Source organism: Tachyglossus aculeatus, chromosome 2 (genome assembly GCF_015852505.1).
Source record: "Tachyglossus aculeatus isolate mTacAcu1 chromosome 2, mTacAcu1.pri, whole genome shotgun sequence".
Lineage (NCBI taxonomy): Eukaryota > Metazoa > Chordata > Mammalia > Monotremata > Tachyglossidae > Tachyglossus > Tachyglossus aculeatus.
Window position 1 is genome coordinate 81,413,203 of NC_052067.1, and position 22,608 is coordinate 81,435,810.

The window sequence follows — 22,608 nt, forward strand, 5'->3', positions numbered from 1 at the left end:
TTTGTTGGTGAAATCATTAAAGTCTCCCGCCTGTTTGCATTGCCTTGCGGTGAGGTTGGATTAGTAAGCAATATTAGTAACTCTGAAAGTTCATCAATACTTTTAAGATACTGCCTAAACATCTCAAGATATTCTCAGAGGCCACAGAATTTCACCTGAAGTTTATAGGTGAGATTCGAGTCTTTTTTCCCCCCATCTCCCAAAATGCAGCACAGCCGAGAGAAGTTGCCATTCCAAGCTTAATTGAAGTGTATTTAAGGCTGGGCTCTATTTCAAATTCCTGCTCATGCCTGGAATGGGTCCATCACTGCTCAGATCTCTGCTGCCTGAAGTTTGGCTGACTTCTGATGCAGAGAAAGAAGGTTTGCATCTGCATAGAAAATAAGAAGGCGCCTTTTGATTCTGGCTCTATGGATCTGATTAATTCTGTATAATTACATTACAGCTCCTCTGCTGAGGGGTCCGAGCCAGTAGTGGAGTCTGCTTTCTATCTGAGCGTCTTCTCCCAACCCCAGAAACCAAACACAGTACCTACCACCCAGTTGGCGGGAACCATCGGACCACCTCTGATCCAACGCACAGATCACCTGTGACACGTCAACACACTGCTCACTCTGAACAACTTCTCAGAGTGGGTCATGCATAATTCATGCTCCCTTAAACTGACCTACGTATATTTCAACTGCTGCCTTTTGGAGTTTGTTGCTGATCGGATGCACATCAGGGTTTAAGAGCTTTACTCCTCGGTAGAGTGTGTACTGTGCAAATCACCGTATGGATTGACTGACCTCTTTTTCCCTATGGAAATCCACTCAGATGGGCAATCAATAAAAAGAATATGGATTTGGGAGAGTTGTTTTCTCCCCGGTTTTTCAAGAAACCACCAAAGAAAATACACAGCATGCCCTCCCACATCTTCATCCTCCTTTTCATCTTTTTCAGGATATGTTTTCCAGTCATAGAGGCACCCCACCCAAAGAGAGCTGGGCATGAAGCAGTTTCTCAAACCTTTTGAATAAATCATTGATGAAGTCTTAGAATAATCAGAGACACTGGTTTGGCTAGCCGAAGTGCCACTTTTTTGGGGTTGTGCGGATAGGGTTATTTGAGTTATTCAGTTTTGAGAGGATATAGAACAGGGTAATGGGGATCAGAATCTTACTAGAGTAATATAGAAGAGGTCTTTTTAAGTGAATATTAGAACCCGCCCCGACACTGAAATTTCACTATGAACATAACAGAATCCCCAGAAAGAAACAAGACACTTTCAAAGCTGTTTTTTATGCTCCTGAGAACTTTCAAAATCAGTCTTCTCCCTGTTTGTTCTTATTTCCTAAATCACTTGCACCCATTTTTCTTTTTTTCCTGGTCACCATCTTCAACTATTCACTCCTTGATAGTTTCTTGTCCCTACCTTTAAACAAGTTCGTTTTTCCCATATCCGAAAAGAACCCTTCTCAGCCCCCACTGCACCATTTAGCTATCACCATTTCCCTCCTTTGATTCCTGCCCAAACTCCTTGAACAGGTTGCCTTCACTTCCTTCCTCCTCTTTCACTCTATTGACATTGCTCTCTCTAAGATCATCCATGATCTCCTTTTTGCCCAATCTAGTGGACTCTACTCTGGCCCAATTCCCCTTGACCTCTGGATCACCTCTAACCCTGTGGATCGCTTCCTTCTCTTGGGAACACCATCCAGGTTTGGTTTTTCTGATGTAATATTTTCCTGGTTCTCCTCTTACCTGTAAGGTCAATGCTTCTCAGTTGCTTTCACTGGCTGTTTCTTGGACTTCATGCATTCATTCAATCGTATTTATTGAGTGCTTACTGTGTGCAGAGCATTGTACTAAGCGCTTGGTAAGTACAAATGGACAACATCTAGAGACGGTCCCTACCCAACAACAGACTCACAGTCTAGAAGGGGTAGACAGACAACAAACAAAACAAGCAGACAGGTATCAATATTTCCACTCCCTTACTTGTGGATAACCCTTAAAAACTCTGTTCTGGGTCCCCTTGTCTTCCCAAATTTTCCTTGTTAGTCCAAACCACTCTCCTTTGTAATCTTATGTTCCTTCCTGCCTCCATGACATCTCCAGGTAGACTTCCTTCTAACACCTCATGCCCAATAGAATGTTCAAAACTGAATTTCTTATCTTCCCTCTCAAATTTCCTTCTTCACCTTACTTTTTTCATCACAGTTGGCAAGGCCACCTCTTTCACTTGCAACTCTTAAACTTGTAATTTTGGCATTATCCTTGACTCCTCCTCTCTTTCAACCCTTATATTTAATCGGTCACCAAATTCTGTCAGTTCTCCCTCCATAAATTTCCATCATCTGTCCCTTCCTCATCATCCAAATGGCCACAGGGTGGTCCAGACACTTGTAATATCAAGACTTAACTATATCAGCTTCCTCAGTGCTCTCCCGGTTTCCAAGCCCTTTGCTCAAATTCATCCTTCACACTGTTGTCCTGATTTTTTTTCCAAAATATTATTCTGCACACATCTTCCCAAGCCTCAGTTACCCATACCTCTCTGCATTTCCTTATCCTGTCTCCCATTAAGTTGTATGCTCTTTGAGGGCAGGGATAATGTCTACTAATCCTATTGCCTCTGGAGTACTTTGTACAGTTCTTAGCACATCGTGGGTGCTCAACAAACACTATGTAACTGAGTTTTGCACTGACGTGCACATGTCGACAGCTATGTTTAATGCAGCGTGTTCATTTTTTCAATTCTGCCTTAATTTAGACTGCCCAAAACAAAAGGCTATTCCAGATGTCCTCTAACATAAAGCCATGGGTGAGCACATTTTGACCACAGTGCTACTAGAGGAGATTGTGCTGTAAACTGAATAAGAAATCACATAAGCATTTGATTAGATAGGGGTGTTTTGCTCATTTTCAAAATTGCTGCATGATATCAGAAGCTAGTTGGCTATCACCCAGGTGCCCAGCCTTCCATTAGGCTTGGGCCTAAGAGCGGTGCTGTCTGGGTCAAAAAATAAGAAGTGGATAGAGACCTCCATTGTTATCAGGTGGGGAGAGTTGAAAGGGTTTCCAGTCATTTCTGGGTAATTACATAAAAGGATTGTACTGCCCAAGGAAAAAAGAATGAATTGAATACAAATACCCTAAATGCAAGAGTCAGTGAGGGTTATAAGGAATCATTAACCTTGCCTTAAGCAAACAAACAACAGAAATGAAGGACATTGTGTTCCTCTTATTTTGCTTTCAAAGGGACCCGCAATTTGAACCCCCTATTAGCATAAGCACAGGGGCCCTATATATCCTCTTTGCGCAGTCCTCATTTTCATCCAACAATAGAATAGGAAACTGAAAAGAATCAGAGGAAAGAATACCACTACCTCCAAAGGTGACCCTTCAAGGAATAGCAAGCTGATGCACAGTTCTATACCAGCTAGTGAGCGTTTGTCATTCCGTGCCGAGAGTGCCCTTAATTCCAGTCAAGTCTCTAATAGAAGGGCAAGTCTACTCCAAACAGGGTAGGAAAAACTGTCATAAAATACATGTAAAATGCCACTGTTGATCATTTTCCTGACTTTGGCAGGCCAGAGTGGATAACAGCAATTCACTCCTAAGAAGTCAGAAGAAGTGGCAGGTAACCAATCTTTTCAACGTCAGCAAAACTTCTCTTTCCATGACTTATCTCTGACCCAAGATGAACTTTTTGAATTTTGAGGGGGTTGGTCCTCCTTCTTACCCAACGATAATAATAATGATGGCGTTTATTAAGCGCTTACTATGTGCAAAGCACTGTTCTAAGCGCTGGGGGGAAACAAGGTGATCAGATTGTCCCCTGGGGGGCTCACAGTATTCATCCTCATTTTACAGAGGAGGTCACTGAGGCACAGAGAAGTGAAGTGACTTGCCCAAAGTCACACAGCTGACAAGGGGCGTAACCAGGATTCAAACCCATGACCTCTGACTCCCAAGCCCGGGCTCTTTCCACTGAGCCATGCTGCTTCTCAGACTCCAGCGTTGCCTTTCGCTAGAAGCAGCATTGCAGAAGAAACAGCACGGGCCCAGCAGTCAGGAGACTTGGGTTCTAACTCCAAGTCTGCCCCCTTCCTGCTGTGTGACCTTGGGAAAGTCACTTAATTTCTCCATGCCTCAATATCCTCATCTGTAAAATTGGGATTAAGTACCTGTTCCCCTCTCCCCACCTTTGACTATGTGCCCTGTGAGGGCTAGGGACTGGGTCCGATCTGACTGTAATTTTCTACCCCGGTGCTTAGCACAGAGTAGCCCTTAACAAATACAATAATAATAACATTATATTGTAATATTATTATTATCTCTCTTTTTCTTCCCTGGTCTAGCCTAGAGCCTGAGAGTTCTCTTCCACCCTTCCTTTGTGACTTTTCTTCAGTTCCCTTCACTTATCTTCTTGCTTTCTTTATACAGTTTAAGTCTAGAATACATAATGGATAATGCCTCGTTTCCCATTCGTCCTCGGCCTTGGTCTTTAAGAAAATTCCCAGCTGGTGCCAGTCAGGTTTGGATCCGATCTCCACTCTGGCACGAGATCCTTTGGAAACCATCTCAGCCGACAGTGGGAAAGGCACACTGACAGAGGCTGTAAATTCACTCCTCTCCAAGGCTAGACATCACTGTGGTGATGAATACAACAAAGCCCATTGAAAAACCTTCATACAGAAAGTATTCCCTTTTATGGAATATTTTATGCTTTATTCGTTTACCACACACTTTTCCCAGACTAAGTGTCTTCCTCAGTTTTTTCAAGTTCTTTGGAAACACTAAATTGAGAGGAGAGGGGATGTTTCTGTTCAGAGACATGGAGCCAGAAATGTGGAAAATCATTTGAATTAAATATAGCAAAAACTAGTTCATATGGAGCCAGATCTTACTAGCACTAAAGTTTTATTTTACCATTTTTAAGCTTTCTCACACTCTATTATCATTATTATTATTATTGTGAGAAATATTATTGTGCGATTTTTACCTGATGATGCTATTTTGAGGTGCATATCCAAATTGAACCCTGTGCCATCTGTCAATTGATAGGCCATTACTAATTGTGAGCTCAAAAAAATAAGAGTTTCTCATTGTTCCCCGTAGAAACAACTTTCAGATCTGGCAGGTTTGTTTTGCCAACTCAATCAAGTAATCAGTGGCACTTACTGGACACCCGCTGTGTTTAGAGCACTGTACTAAGCACTTGTAATACAACAGAATTGGTAGACACGATCTCTATCCACAAGGAGTTTACAAACTAGTGGGGAAGATGGACGTTAAAATAAATGAAGCTGTCATAGGTGCTAAACTCCTTTTGCTAAGGAGGCATAGTTCTACTATTGTTTGGAGAATGGACGTTTCAAACTAAGCAGGAATTTTCTCATCCGAGTTAGGTCACGTATGCTGTATGCCTGCACCTTGAGGTGATCCACATGTATTCACAGCTCGCAATGCCCTGAGCAAATTGTATCGCACTCCACGGTTCATTTCTCAGCTGTACCTGTGTGTAATGTCTTAATGTTGCCTAATGTGGAAACTGCATCCATAATTCATAAACTTCAAGGTGCTTTTGTGCGGAAGATGGAACAAGGCATGAAGTTCAGAAAGGCCAAAGGTTCACTTTGAATATTTGGGTAGGCAGCCAGGAGTCCACAGGGTATATATACACCAAAGCTTATCTAAACTATCCAAATCTCTGACGTCAAAAGAATTAGGCTGGAAATCTTGTGATTACAGCTTTTCTTGTGATCTTTTCTGGTATTTCCTGTTTCCTGTCAGGCCAAATATACTGCAAGAGAGGGCTCTTTCGTGGTATTTCACCATTTCTCCTTCTGCTCCTTTTTGCAAGCCAGAGGGGCAGAGGAGCATGGAAATGAAAATAATTAAAGACAAAAAAAAAAAAAACCCAAGAAAAAACCCACACATGGTGCCTGGTGTTTCTTTTTAAACATCAAAAAAAAAAAAGTTTTGTGAAGGTTCAAGAGAGGGTCTTATTTTCCTTGGAATGGGGTTCCTTCTCCTAAAAAGTGGAGAAAGAACCTCAAGTGAGCCTTGGCGGGGTCAGCTTGGGTGGCATAATATAAAAGAGAAATGGTCACTGGCAGAAGGAGGAAGACATGGGTAAGGGGGGAAATTTGCCTCTGGTGCCAACGTAACATAATGTAGTTTTTTTTGCTAGAAAATCCTCCTGGGCCCTGAATCTTCCAGTAATGAAGTAAACGCTAATAGGGATTGTTCTGGGTGGGCAAGCCATTTTTTTTGGAAGCCCTACTGACGTAAGCTCCTCTAATTGACAGGCTACATTTCAGGTTTTGCCCCGACATCTTTCCCGTCTCCTTGGAGGGCCTCAGTTAAGTCCACAGGCTTCAGGCAGATCACCAGAGGGCTAATAGGAAGGAGTAATAATAATGATGGTATTTGTTAAGTGCCTACTATGTGCCGATCTCTGTTCTAAGAGCTGGGATAGATACAAAGTTATCAGGTTGTCCCACGTGGGCCTCACAGTCTTAATCCCCATTTTACAGATGAGGTAACTGAAGCACAGAGAAGTTAAGTGATTTGCCCAAAGTCACACAGCTGACAAATGGTAGAGCCGGGATTAGAACCCACAACCTGTGACCCCCAAGCCCGGTCTCTTTGCACTAAGCTACGAGTAGCCAGGTCACCAATACCCTGAGCAGCAGCCGTCAATCAGACAGACTCCCAGGCCAATCAGAAAGTCTGCAGGTGGTCACAACCTCGCAGCAAAAGTATCGTGTCTGCAATGACTCCACTGGATACATTTTTCTCCCCTATTACACTGAATTGCAGGAGAAAGTAGCAAATCCCTTAACTGTAAGCTGACTAATAAGCCAGACAACATTAGTGCCTTTAGACACAGAAGGAGTCCTGGAAAAATTTTCAATCTGCATTTAATCTTGCCCTATACAGATAATAGCATATCAGCATGAACAACAACAATGAGAAAGCGTTCCATGGAGCTTCCTGTGGGAGATGCTATTGTTCAAATCATTGTCTAGTTTGGAAAGGTTCTAATTATTGGAATTTCTGCTACATACCTCCTAAATACAGCTTACAAATGTGCTCTTACCCCATCATTTGCAAAGAAAATCTTGAGAAACTATGTGGATCTAGATTCACCTAGGCAAATAAATTACCAAAGTCCTGTCAACTAGGAAAAAATAGAAATATCCAACTGAGCTATAGTTACCTCTGCTCTAACTTCTACCATTCATGGCTAGGCATGAAGCATGCCCATTGTACAGGCTTTTAACCATTTCTTTAATTAATGGAAGACATTGTCTCTTGGTACTAATGCTAGAATCCTATTGTCTTTATAAAGCAGTGTGGCTCAGTGGGAACAGCACGGGCTCTGGAGTCAGAGATCACGGGTTCAAATCCTGGCTCTGCCAACTGTCAGCTGTGTGACTTTGGGCAAGTCACTTAACTTCTCTGTGCCTCAGTTACCTCATCTGTAAAATGGGGATTAAGACTGTGAGCCCCCCGTGGAACAGCTTGATCACCTTGTAACTCCCCAGAGCTTAGAACAGTGCTTTGCACATAGTAAGCGCTTAATAAATGCCATCATTATTATTGTTATTATTATTATTATAAAGAATTTAAATCACTGGAGTCCACGTTCTGTGTATCTTCATCACCTTGGGAAGACTGGGCCTATGGATGTGTCCTGGGGAGCCTGAAATTCTACTCCTCTAGTCACAGCACCCTACTGATTTTGTTTTTCTTTTGTGCATTTGTCTGTGTTGTGATTGAACCTTTCATCATTCTCGATGTGTTTTTCTCCAGTCCCTTCCCCCAACTCACACTCTTAGATTGTGAGCCCCCCGAGAGGCAGGGACCATGTCTAAGTCTCATCTGTGAATTCTCTCCCAATGCTTGGGACTGTGCTCAGCCTACAGTAAGTGCTTTTCATTCATCCATTCATTTATTCATTCAATTTTATTTATTGAGCGCTTACTGTGTGCAGAGCACTGTACTAAGCGCTTGGGAAGTACAAGTTGGCAACATATAGAGATGGTCCCTACCCAACAGTGGGCTCATAGTCTAGAAAGAGGAGACAGACAACAAAACAAAACATATTAACAAAATAAAATCAATAGAATAAATATGTACAAGTAAAATAAATAGAGTAATAAATATGTGCAAACATATATACATATATACAGGTGCTGTGGGGAGGAGAAGGAGGTAAGGCGGGATGGAGGGGGAGGGGGAGGGGGGGAGAGGAAGGAGGGAGCTCAGTCTGGTGTGCTTTATAGTACTACTACTACTGCCACCACCATTATCAACCCACTTACTAAGTCTCTAATAGATGTGGCACTTTTTTAAACAGTGGTAGGCAATGTCAGTCAATCAATTGTATTTATTGAGTGTTTACTGTGTTCAGAGTACTGTATTAAGCACGTAGGAGAGTAAACTATATGAGAGTCGGTAGACATGTTCCCTGCTCACAAGGACTCTGACCTCAAGTATTACACAATTAAAGTGGGCAGAGAAATATGCATTGACCGATACAGATGGAAGAATAACATTTACAGGATTTATCCATGCACAGCTGTTTGCTTTGGCAATAATAGAAGGCATCGATTTAGACTTATGCCTGTCCAGCCCATGCATCCTTCTCACAGACAAGTATAGGAACATAATTAGATTGCAAACTCCTTGAGGGCACGGACTGAGTCTTTTTCCTTTTTAGTATGTTCCCTCAAATGCATAGGACAATAATCTGTACATAGCGGCACTCAGCAAATCCTGTTGTTACTGACACAAAGTTTGTAGTGAATAGGTGACTTGAGAGTTGTACACAGAGGATATTACCAATGGCTCAGCTTCTAACTGGGAGGATGGATTCATGGCTTTCCTGCCAGCATCAATCCTGGCATCAGTTTAAGTTGACTTCTTATCTGCTATCCTATATACTAGGAACTGTGAGTTTTCTCATCAGCCTTGCAGGCAACACTAAATTGGGCCAGTTTGTTAGCACTTTGGAAGGCAGAGGTAAAATTCAAAGTGACTGATAAATCAGAAAAACAGTCCCACGTAAACAGGCTGACATTCAATAGGGAACAAGTGCAAAGAAGGAGGCTTAAGAATAAAAACCACCCACAAAGGTAAGATAGGGAAAGACTGGCTAGGAACAATTACAGTTTAGCAAAAAAGGGGCAGGGGATCAGAGTCAACCACCAGCTGAATAGGAAGGTAATACCACTATTAAAAGAAAAAAAATAACAAAATGGTACCAAGTGACTTAATAGAAGGGTCCATTATGGTTTAGTTGCTACCACCATCAAATCACTGAGACAAAAGTTTCCTTAATTTCTTGGCTGCCTTTGACACTGGACCATTTGCATATTCTTGGAGCACTTTGAAATCTTGGTTTTGTATTCACCTGGTTCTCCTTCTTTCTCAATACCACCACCCCTCAATCTCATTTGCTGCTTCCTCTTCTGCCTCTGATCCTCTGTCAATGTCACACAAGGCTCTGTTCTGGGTGTTCTACTCTTTGGCACTTAGTTATTCGGCCGGAGACTCATCTGCTCCCATGGTTTCAGCTACAATCTCTTGGTAGATGACTCTCAAATATATCTCCTTAGCCATGATCTTTCATGTCCCCCTGCAATTTCTTATTTTCTCTTGCCTCCAGGACACCTTCACGTGGATATTCCACTGGTGCCACCAGTGGAATATGGAGAAAACTGAATTCCACATCTTCCCTTCCACTTAACTTTCCCATTACAATAGACACTGCTGCCATCCTCCTTGTCCCCAAAGCTCTAAATCCTGAAATTACCCGTTTCCTCACTGATTTTCAACTCTCATGTTCAGTCTGTTGATATATATTTTTTCCTCCACAATATTTCCTGAATCCTCTCCTACCTTTCCATCCACATGGCCACTGCCTTGATCCTGGCAATTATCTTACCCCAGGCTAGACCATTGCCCCTTTCAAGTTAACTCATTTCCCCTCCAGTCCATGTTTCACTTTGCTCTCCAAATTACTTGTCCAAAGCATCTGTAAGCTCCTCCTCTAGACTGTAAGCTCCTCATTCATTCATTCCTTCAATCCTATTTATTGAGTGCTTATTGTGTGCAGAGCACTGTACTAAGTGCTTGGAAAGTACAATTCGGCAGCAGATAGAGACAATCCCTATCATCATCATCATCATCAATCGTATTTATTGAGCACTTACTGTGTGCAGAGCACCGTATTAAGCGCTTGGGAAGTACAAGTTGGCAACACATAGAGACAGTCCCTATCCAACAGTGGGCTCACAGTCTAAAAGGGGGGAGACAGATAACAAAACAAAATAAGTAGACAGGCATCAATAGCATCAAAACAGATAAATAGAATTATAGATATATACATATATATAGAATAATAAATATGTAAAAGTATACACAAGTGCTGGGTGGGAAGGGAGTAGAGCAGAGGGAAGGAGTAGGGGCAATGGGGAGGGGAGGAAGAGCAGAGAAAAAGGGGGGCTCAGTCTGGGAAGGCCTCCTGGAGGAGGTGAGATCTCAGTAGGGTTTTGAAGGGGGGAAGAAAGCTAGTTTGGCAGTTTCAAGGAGGGAGGGCATTCCAGGCCAGAGTTAGGATGTGGTCCAAGGGTCGACGGCGGGACAGGCGAGAACAAGGCACAGTGAGGAGGTTAGTGGCAGAGGAGCAGAGTGTGCGGGCTGGGCTGGAGAAGGAGAGAAGGGAGGTGAGGTAGGAGGGGGCAAAGTGATGGAGAGCTTTGAAGCCAATAGGGAACATGTCTACCAAAATCTATTCTCCAAAGCACTTAATACACTACTCTTCCCACAGTAAGTGCTCAAAAATACAATTGATTGATTCTTTACTTTTCTCCACTTAAAATCTCCAGTCGTTACCCATTCTTTTCTACATTAAGCAGAAATATTAGTTCATTACCTTAAAGCTCTCTCTAAGCCTCCACTTTCCTCTTCTCCCACTCTCTTCTGCATCACCCTGACTTATTCCCTCTGTTATTTTCCCCTCCCATCCCCACAGTACTTATGTACATATCTGTAATTTTTTTAAAAATAAATGTCTCTCTCCCCCCCTCCAGACTGTAAGCTCATTGTGGGCAGGGAATGTGTCTGTTATTGTAGTGTACTCTCCCAAACACTCAGTGCAGTGCTCTGCATACAGCAAGTGCTCAATAGGCTTGAGTGAATTAATGAATTCCCAAATTCCTGAAACCCTTCCTCTGAACAAACGTGAACAGAGTTAATGGAATTCTAACACTCAGTCTTCCTGCCATTTACACCCTTGCCTGGGTGGGCTCTGAAAAAGTTTCCAGAAGATCCCTGACATGTATGCTCCTCTACTTCCAGCAACTGCACAACTGGTACATCCATAGGCTCTAGGGCTTCCTGGAACATTGACATTGAGCACTTACTGTGGGAAGAGTACTGTATTAAGTGCTTTGGAGAATAGATTTTGGTAGACCTGTTCCCTACTGGCTTCAAAGCTCTCCATCACTTTGCCCCCTCCTACCTCCCTCCCTTCCAGGCATCAACAGGCCCATGCTCTGCTTCATCCTTATAGCCGAGGATGCAGTGCAGCTCAACTAACTGTGGCAGACTGGGCTGTATCCTAGAATTTTCTAAACTGGCCCAAAATACATCATCTTTGTTGGGCTGGAAACTTAAATGGCAATGCTTGGAAAGGACCAGTTTAACTGTAGCAGTGGCAGCAATGGCAGCTACTGGTACTGAAGAGGAGCAAGAAGATGGGCAGCCTTTTCACTTCTCCTCCTCCCTGCTGCTGCCCCATTGATGCCATGGTCTTCGGCCATCATGAAGGCTGAAAGTGGCATCCTAATGAGTCCCACTGGAGGTCTGGAGTGCTCAATAGGTATTATGGTTGATTTTGCAGATGAGGGAACTGAGGTACAGAGAGGTGAAGTGACTTGCCCAAGGTCACAGAGCAGACAAGTAGTGTAGCCAAGATTAGAACCCAAGTCTTTTCAGGTGGCGGGTTACAGCCCCAAAGTTCATGACCGTCTCACCGAATGCGGGATAATGATCATGGTACTCTAAGCCACTGGGACAATCTCCTTAGTGCTAAAAATATGAGGGGAGGATTGTAGCTACCAACTGTATTGTACTCTCTCAGATGCTTACAACAGAGCTCAGAAGCACTGGGTAAATACCATTGATTAATTGATTCTGTTTCTGAATGAAGCATAAACTTGGGTTTATTCATGAGAAGCAGCGTGGCTCAGTGGAAAGAGCACAGACTTTGGAGTCAGAGGTCATGGGTTCAAATCCTGACTCTGCCAGTTGGCAGCTGTGTGACTTTGGGCAAGTCACTTAACTTCTCTGTGCCTCAGTTAGCTCATCTATAAAATGGGGATTAAGACTGTGAGCCCCCTTTGGGACAACCTGTTCACCTTGTAACCTTCCCGGTGCTTAGAACAGTGTTTTGCACATAGTAAGCGCTTAATAAATGCCATTATTATTATTATTATTGGGTCAGACTGCACAGCTAGTCACAACACTTTAGACTGTTAGCTTCTCTTGGGCAGGAAACTTTAAACTGTTAGCTTCTCTTGGGCAGGAACTATCAACTCTGTTGTTCTGTACTCTCCCAAGTGCTTAGTACAGTGTTCTGCATTGAGGAAGTGCTCAATAATCACCACTGATTGATTGAAGATAGGAAAGGGAGCACCACGGATGCCATTATCAAGCAGTGAAATTTATTGAATGCTTGCTCTTTGCAGAGCACTGTAGTAAGCACTTGTATGACTGGGCACAGCTAAGGCATGCAACCGCTCAACATCCACCAAATCCCCCCCATTTCTGCCTAGGAGCCTCGATGTGGAGGAGGTAAGGAACTGTTTCTGAAAATTTCCGATTATCACATTTATATTACTACGCAGGAAAATGTACTGCAACACTCCGCCCCCCGTCCTTCCTCCAAAAGGAATCTCATGTGTACAATATGATATAATTCTGACTATAATTCAAGATAAAAAGGGTTTTTCAACACACAGAACTTCAGCATTCATAGAGAAACATGCCAGAGAGTGGGTGATTTGCTACATATCCTGTTTTACTTCAGTAACTCAGCTAAACTTTTACGGGAGACGGAACTATGACGGGTGCTGAGAAATATGTATATTGGAAGGGGAAGGAGTTGGAGAACAGTTAGGAGAGAGCTATTAGGATAAGAGATTATGGGGTGGATCGTGGACTCTGGTTAATCACTTCCTCCCCACTGTTTTGTGCCTCTGGTTTAAAGTTCCTTGACTTGTCAGCCGGTCTTAATGCTCTTTCTTCCATTTGACAAATCTTTGAGCCTCTCCTCTTTTCTACCATTTGTGTTCTCCTACCTTGCCCATTTCCTAGGCTGGTAAACTCAGAGTAATCTTCAATTTCTTCATTTCCTGCACCCAGATCTTATTGTATACTGGTATTTCTTCATGCCACCATCAACGAATGGCTCTTCGATTCCTTTGCCAAAGTCTAAAGTTAATAATCATCATCAATTGTATTTATTGAGCACTTACTGTGTGCAGAGCACTGTACAAAGCACTTGGGAAGTACAAGTTGGCAACATATAGAGACAGTCCCTACCCAAAAGTGGGCTCATAATCCCATCTTCTCTCCCTGGCCTCACTAGTCACTTCCTTCCAACAAGTTCATACAGATGTCAAATCTTAGACGCTAATCTACCCCAACCTAAGAGATCTCTTCTTTTATTTCCCCTTGTTGAGCAGTTTCCTTTATTCTTTTACTATAAAGATTTCCTTTAAATGTTTCACAAAATCTAGGTCTTGTTTTTGCCTTCTTCATTTACAAATTACTCCCTTCCCCAGCACTTTACTCTTCCTTCAGTTATCCTGTTTTTTTTTTCTCCTCAGTCAGTTTGTGCTTTCACACCACACTCCAAGTCCAGAACATCCCCCACCTCTCTTTGACCAAGGGACCCTAAATCTTCATTTCCGTAAATCTCCCTCATGGAATCTCCCGAGTCATGACCCAAACTTGACTCACTTGCTGTTTTTCATTATTCATTCGGTGTTTGGCTGGATGTCCAAGCTAAATCGTAAACTGCTCATGGCAGGGGACCTAGTCTACACTTTGAAAAGCTGAGTATGGATGATGGGAGTGAGTGACAGGGTGGGGGAGACCAGATCTAATAACGAGAGACATCAGGGGTGAGGGTGGGATGTAAGGAAGACAGTCATGCCAAGGGGAAAACTTTAAGATGAGACAGAGCAGGTTAGTTTAGAGGTTCTCAGAGGAAGAAGGTAGTTGGTATTGAGAGGAAATGTATGGAAAGTTAGGCAAAGGTGGAAGATTACAAAGATAAGATTCCCACAGATAACACTAGGCTTGCTAATGAAGACCCACAAACATTTTGAGATAGAGATTATTTCATGTTTGCGCAGATGTACTAAACAGAAGGGTGAAGAAAAGATCAGATGGGGGTGGAAAAGCAGCTCACATTTTCTGTCACTCATGAACATTTATTTTAATAGCATCTAAGATTTCATAATCTTTACAATAAAACCTCTAACTCTTTCCTTGAAGGGATTAGTCACAAATTGAAGTCAATGTCCTGCTGTCCAGTTAATCCAGCCTTACAGAAAACTGTCTCCAGACAAACAGCAGAAGTAAGAAGTGAGAACAACATCCCCCATTCACTTCAACCAGAAAAAAAAAAAGCTCATTTGTAGGACCATATAAATACATGCTTTTCTACCCTCTATTTTGAAATCATGTTAAGGAATTTACAGACTGGCATCTGGAATAGGAGCTGCTTTCGAACATTTCACTTACGTAGAACATTGCAAGATGCATACTTCACGTAGGAAGAATTGCATTAAAAAGCAGCTTAATGCAGGAGTGAACGGTATTCTCTGGTTCTAAATTATGCAGTTATTAACACAATAATAACATTTATACAGTGTGGTGAAGATGGCTCTTATTAAATGTTGCATAATATTTTATTGGCATTTCATTCCTCTGGGGCTAATATTTTTAGTGCATTAAAAGCTTTTCTTTGAGGGAAAAAGAGTGCAGGGATTCTGAAGTCAGAGTGTCTAATGATTCCTGAAAAGTTTATTAAACAACATAAGGAAGTTATTAGAAATTGTGATTCCTCAGTAATATCAGACTCACGAAGTTGTTTACTGATATACTGAAGATCTCCTTCATACGTCTTACCAATCTGATTCACGCTGCTTAAGAAGAGTGTTTGAGTTTTTTCAGCTTGTCCCATTTAAAGGAAGGAGACTATGCGTGTGACGTAAAACGTAGCCTCTCTTCCTATGTACCCTATGGCAGCTGAGATACCTGGGTGGTTAAATTGCGAAGCAGCGTGGCTCAATGGGAAGAGCACGGGCTTGGGAGTCAGAGGTCATGGATTCAAATCCCGGCTCCACCAATTATCAGCTGTGTGACCTTGGGCAAGTCACTTAACTTCTCTGTGCCCGTTACCTCTGTAAAATGGGGATTAAGACTGTGAGCCCCACGTGGGACAACCTGATCATCTTGTATACCCCCCCAGTGCTTAGAACAGTGCTTTGCACATAGTAAGCGCTTAATAAATGCCATTATTATTATTATCAGCACTTAGAACAATGCTGTGCACATAGTAAGCACTTAATAAATGTCATTATTATTATTATTATTATGATTGAGGGAGCCAGGGGGTTGGAGAGGCTGGGGCAAGGCATGGGAGGAGTCAGAGACCAAGTGTCTCTACTTGGGGGAAACTCTTGGCTAAAACTCTTTGTCTTTCCCTTTCAAACAAGGGCTGAATTGTTTGTCTAGGGCTTGGTGGAAGGCAGATTTCTGAAATTTGGCTTCTTCTTGCAAGGCAGGAACAGTTGTATTGGTCAGGGGATATTCACAACCATGACTTTCTCTGGCTCTGTGTTCCTACACTTTCATACTGTTCATTGTTCCCTAGGGCTATTGAAATGGGAATATTTTCCAGAGTTTAATAAATAAAATATAATCCAAGATTTAGATCACAGCCACCATAAAAAAAAAAAGTTTCAACAAGACTGAACATTTTGCAGTCATTTGGCCCAATTCTGAAATCAAATTAGTTATACAACCAAGACTCTGCCCTGCTCAGAGACCTGCTTAGATCGGACTTGCTGCTGACCAGAATCACAATCAGAATGGCATTGATTAAGCCCCAGAGGTTCTGGAGTCAGCCCGGCGGCTGTACAGAATCTGAGCTGATCAAGAGTCTCCATTCAGAAAGAGCCTACAGTCTAAAATAGCAGACTACATAGATGAAGGAAACATGAGAAAGGCAAATTGCCATTCAAACTCAGGACAGACATAAACAACATAAACAAAGCCTACGGATGGAAAAGTCTATGCCTGTTTGGCTTTTGGTTTCCTCTTTCTTTTGGTAAAAGAGTGGGACCAGGGCTGGCTTCAGATGGAAAGTACACAAGGCCATTGCCCCTGCGACACCAATCGGGGGTTGGAGGCGGGAGTGATGGGGGACAGCAGGAGTTAATTTTGTGAAAGCCGGTTCATAACATTAACCTTCTAGACTGTGAGCCTGTTGTTGGGTAGGGATTTTCTCTATTTGTTGCCGAATTGTACTTTCCAAGCACTTAGTCCAGTTCTCCACACACAGTAAGAGCTCAATAAATACGATTGAATGAATGAATGAATAACGGTGTCCACGTTAACAGGGACTTGGGAGGGAAATGCAAAGCCTCTAGAGGCAAGGCAAAATGGATGGCTGATCAGAGAAGAGATCTAGGTGCAGGAGTTCAAAGCCACTGGATTATAAAACTCCTTGAGGGCAGGGATTAGGTCTACCAACTTCATTGTATTGTGCTCTCCTAAGTGCTTAGTTCAGTGCTCTGCACACAGTAAGCATTCAATAATACCAGTGCTTGACTGGGGAAGCAGCATGGTGCGGTGGATAGAGAACAGACCTGGGAGCAAGAAGGTCATGGGTTCTAATCTCCGCTCCGCCATTTGCCTGCTATGTGACCTCATTCAAGTCGCTTCACTTCTCTGTTCCTCATTTACCTCATCTGTAAAATGGGGATGAAGACTGTGAGCCCGACACAGGATAGGGACTGTGTCTAACCTGATTGGCTTGTGTTCACCCCAGCGCTTACTAAGGTGCCTGAAACATAGTAAGTGCTTAACAAATACCACAGTTACTATCATTATTATTAGTCATGGTGTTCACTAGAGGCTTACCCTGTGCCAAACTAAACTGAGGGACCGCTGGAGCCAGATGAAGTTAATCTCGGAAAGTTCTACTGAGGAAGGAGTTTTGAAGGTGGGGGACCTGATTTGGCAGAGAGAAGTCAAGAGAGCATTTCAGGTGAATGGCCTGTGCAATGGCTTGCTGATGGGAAGCATGTGGTGAGGATGGTGAGCAGGTGAGCTTGACAAACAGACCATTTTGTAAAGAAGCAAGGGGAGGACACAGTTGGTGGCGGGCCTTAAATAACATGGTTAAGAGCTTTATTGCATTTAACTAGCAATGGAAAGTCACTGTAGGCTGCTGAGTTGGTCAGTGGCATGAGCAGAATTGATGCTAGAGGAAAAGAGTTCTTTCCATTACGTGTAGGCTGGATTGGTGGGGAGTCAAAGATGACTTCGAGGTTTCAAGCATGGGGGACGGGAACAACGAAGGGCACCCTTGATCTCTAAAGAAGGATATGGGGATGGGATGGGGGGGGGTTCTCCCCCTTTTAGACTGTGAGCCCACTGTTGGGTAGGGACTGTCTCCATATGTTGCCAACTTGTGCTTCCCAAGCACTTAGTACAGTGCTCTGCACTGCACACAGTAAGCGCTCAATAAATACAATTGATTGATTGATTGATATGGAGATGGTGGTGGCTAAGTGCTCATCTGCCGCCAGAAGTCCAGCAGGCAGTTCACCTATTTTTCTCTGGTTCTCACACCTGCCTGACACACAGACTGATGCTGGACTCAGCACGTCTAGCACGATTCTGAGAGGACTGGCTTTCCCATGGACTCATTTGGAAACGTGATAGGATTCTATCGGATGGTGAAACTATCCCTTAAGTAAGAAAGTCTGGGCTTCTGGGTGGCCTATTAAAAATGGGCTCCGCGCGAGGCTTGTTTTGAGAAGCTTATCCTCTATCCACTTAATAGGACAGTCCAGGCCTTCAGTGCTATTATGACTACTACATCTACTAATAATAATTATTAATAATGGCATCTGTGAAGCACTCACTAGGTGACAAGCACTGGGGTAATACAGAATAATCAAACTGGACACAGCCCCTGTCCCACACAGAATCAGAATGTAAGTAGGAGGGAGAACAGGTATTTAATCCCCATTTTACAGATGAGGAAACTGAGGCACAGAGAAGTGACTTGCTCAAGGTCACACAGCAGGCAGATGACAGAGCTGGATTTAGAATCCAGGTCTCCTGACCCCCCCATCCTGTCCACAGGTTTTGTTTTGTTGTCTGTCTCCCCATCTAGACTGTGAGCCCGTTGTTGGGTAGGGACCATCTTTACATGTTGCCAACTTGTACTTCCCAAGTACTTAGTACAGTGCTCTGCACACAGTAAGCACTCAATAAATACGATTGAATGAACGAATGAATCCTGAAATCTCTCCACTAGGCCACATTATTTTTCAGTCCCACAATAAAGCCTTTTAAACACCTCTTTAGTCTTTCAACAATACATAATCCAGACTCTCCCAGTGCCTTAAGTGAACATAAAATTATGAACATAAGCTCGATTAACTATTTTAAGCCTGTAGGGAACTACTACTTAAGTAACTCACGATATGCGACTCCAGTATGCTGGTGGTATGCAAGAGTTAAAGAACTTTCTAAATGAGCCTAATTTACAACCAGGGGCTAGTTTGCGCACTTGGAAAATTTGGCTCTAAATATATCTTGGGCATGATTTTTCAGGACATCATATGTCATAGTGTAGCCACAGTTGAATTTGGAAAGCCTGCTTGCTTGAGCCTGGGGACGGTCAGATTTGAGTACTATCACGCTTCTTTTGGACAAATATCACACCAGGATTTTCCAGTTATTTTTCAGTTTTGTTTGGGCCGTATGCATGTGCTAATATCCATTACCTGTTGAACAAAAGAAATTTCTAAATATACACATACAAAGAGATGTACTCTGCTCTTGCCAGGCAGAATTATGTGATCTCTAACCCCCTCCACTTTTTCTCTCCACTCTCCCCAGCGCAGACTATTACCCTTCTATCTTGTCTCTATTAAACCCTATCCCTAGCCTCTTTCAAGTTCCCCTCAAGCCTCACTTCCTCCTTGCAACTTTTTCATGCTAATCCCACATGGCTCCAGTCCCTTGATTCACTTTTGCAACCTCTTCCTCTGCTGTTTATAGTGTTTGTTAAGTGCTTACTATGTGCCAGGCACTGTACTATGTGCTGGGTTAGAAACAAGCTGATCAGGTTGGACAGAGTCTAAGTCCCACATAGGGCTCACAGTCTTAATCCCCATTTTACAGATGAGATAACTGAGGCACAGAGAAGTTAAGTGACTTGCCCAAGGTCACACAGCAGACAAGTGGCGAAGCTGGGATTAGAATCCAGGTCCTCTGACTTCCAGATATGTGCTCTTTCCAATAGATCATGCTGCTTCGCACAGTTGACCTGATATTTGTGTGTGTATCTCTTTTCAGGGGTGACTAGTTATGTATATCCTTTGATGTCCGTCATATATTGATATGCGTTTATCATATTATTTGGGTTTTCCCTTCTCTGCCATTAGATTTCTAAAGCCACTGAAAACAGGGGCTCTGTTTTTCTACTTCCTTCATAGCTTCCCACACTACCCAGCACAATGCTCTCCACTCAGTGTTCCTCAATAAATATCCTGGGCTCATATTTTACACTCGCCAGGACTTGCCTCTAAATATATTAAGTGAAGTTGAGCAAAGATTCCTTCCTAGGGAGCTATAATGTGTGAAATTTCCAAAAAGTGCCCTTCCCACAAACTCTCCAATAGCTCATTCCATTCCATTTTACAATCCCAAGCAGCAAGATTTCCCGAAATAATATTTGACTCCAGTTTTCCTAGGACCCTGATGGTCAAAAAGCTACTATGAGAGTTAAAAAGAGGCATTTGTTAATCCCTTACTATGTGCTAACCACTAGGGTATGAACAAAGTGATCATCAGACACCATCCCTCTCCAACAGGGCACTCAAAATCTATTTTATTCAGTGTAGGTAGCAAGATTCTGGTATTGGACACCCCCGTCACACCGGGGGACTAACATGGTCTATTTAATCCCCATTTTCTGGATGAGGAAACTGAGGCCAAGAGAGATTGAGTGACTCGCCCAAGGTTACCTAGGGAGGAAGTTGGGACTGATTATGAATCCTATACTCTTTCCACCCCCTGTCACTGCCAGTGCTGCTTTGGGATTTTTACAGAAAGGCCCATAGCTAGGAGCTAGAAAAAGGAAAAGAAAACTTAATGTAACAACCACAATAATTCAGAGGAACAGAAACCTAATGTTCCTTTCAGATGTTTAACTTGCTCTGTCACGCTCCACAGTGTTTCGTGAGGCCATGGAAGTGTTTTTAATCTCATTACTTGATTATACACGTGAGCACCTTGTACCATGGATGCTTTTAGCTAGGAGTAGGAAGGCAGGAGCAGGGGAAGAGAAAGAAAACAGTCCTCCCTTGGGGAACTGCTTACACCCTGTCTGTGCACATCAGCTTTTCACCGGCCTCCCTGCAGGCAGTTCCCAATGGAAACAACACAACAGAAAGCACCTACACTGGTAACCAAACAGTATTTGAAAACATGCACAGGAAGAAAGATAAAAGCCAAGATGTGTACTGAGAATAAAGACAAGGTGCTTCGTTACGAACAGAGAATGTCTACTTTAACCAGCAAAAGTTATTAGGGAAATCTTTTCCCTTGTACATTTTAAAAATCACACGATGCAAATGTTCTTTTTCCAATGCTCTGAGTAGTTCATAGTAAACATCAGCAAACACATAAGACCCCATCCTATGTTAGCTCTCTTCCTCCCTTCAAGGCCCTATTGAGAGCTCACCTCCTCCAGGAGGCCTTCCCAGACTGAGCCCCTTCCTTCCTCTCCTCCTCGTCCCCCTCTCCATCCCCCCCTTCTTACCTCCTTCCCTTCCCCACAGCACCTGTATATATGTACATATGTTTCTACATATTTATTACTCTATTTATTTATTTATTTTACTTGTACATATCTATTCTATTTATTTTATTTTGTTAGTATGTTTGGTTTTGTTCTCTCTCTTCCCCTTTTAGACTGTGAGCCCACTGTTGGGTAGGGACTGTCTCTATATGTTGCCAATTTGTACTACCCAAGCGCTTAGTACAGTGCTCTGCACATAGTAAGCGCTCAATAAATATGATTGATGATGATGTTTTGGGCATTTGAAAGAAGAAATTTGAAATATGAGTTTTGAACATCTAATTAGTCCACATAAACCAAAACCTGAAGCAGTGAATGTGATAGGCCTGTTTTCTGCATAGGTGGCCCTTTCCCGTTTGCTCTTTTAATAAGAAAAATGTGGCTGCTTTAGCATTAGCACAATTTCCCTTTTGTGGGCATCACTTCACACTTGCCACATAAACCTCAAAATCTCATTGGCTTCCTTCTCCTTCTTAACCCTGGACTATGTTTTTTCCACTGACTTCAGACTTAATGTATGCTTGTTTCCTGATCTTTCTTGTATCCCAAACATTTGACTTTTTCTCTCTCAGATTCTTCTAATTTCATGCTATTGCAAATGGTTTTTGGGTCACTGAAGAGAAAAGGCGGCATTGATATTTTCTTCAGAGTTAGTCTAATGCTTTTGATTTGCAAACAAAATGAGTCAAAAGTCTGCATTTTCATTTGCACTTTTTCCCCTCTGAGAGAAGGAAAGAAGACCCCAGGTTACCTGGAAAAAAGCTGCTTAGCCCAGTATCTCTTTCACCCTCAGCCTAACTGCCTGTCAGCATTGAACAGCCCAGACCAGCCAAAAAGAACACACATTTACATCTTTTCTTCCTGTGTTGGTCATCTCCCCTTTGACCTCCCCCTCCCTACTCCTCCATTTCCCTCCACCTGTGTGCGTGTGTGTGTGTGTGCATGTGTGTGTGAAATCGCTCACATAAGGAATCAGACTCTCACAGTTGGTTTCACAATTCACAGCTGACAGGAACCGTTCATAGAGCTGTACTGATTCTTCAAAAGATCCACTTTGAAACAATCCTCCTGGGTATTAATGCGACTAATGAAAATACTACCAGTCCACTCTACGGTCCCAAGCCCCAAAGGAGTCACACGAGATGACGCTCTAACAGCCTTTCCCTCTAGAGTACTTTCCCCCCTTATCAATGGATTTTTCCTGATGGTATGTAAAAGGAAGGTTGCTGTTATTCTTCTTTCGGAGTGGGAAACGGAGGCAAAGATCCCAAGCAACTCGCTCAAGTTTACAAAAAGGGGTTACAGCCATGAGTCAGTCTCAAGGGAGATATCATCACAAACCCCTGTGGTTGTAGAGAGCAACAGGGAAATGCACCCTTTAGCCAAATAAAAACCTTTCAAAAAAATCCCCCGGTTCCCCCAGA

The 22,608-nt window shown here is 42.8% G+C and overlaps 1 protein-coding gene across 3 annotated transcripts in view; it reads right to left on the reverse strand.

The window, feature by feature from the left end:
* The window catches only part of PDE7B (phosphodiesterase 7B), a 457,009-nt gene that overhangs the window by 172,356 nt on the left and 262,045 nt on the right, over positions 1 to 22,608 (reverse strand). The window lies entirely within an intron of this gene.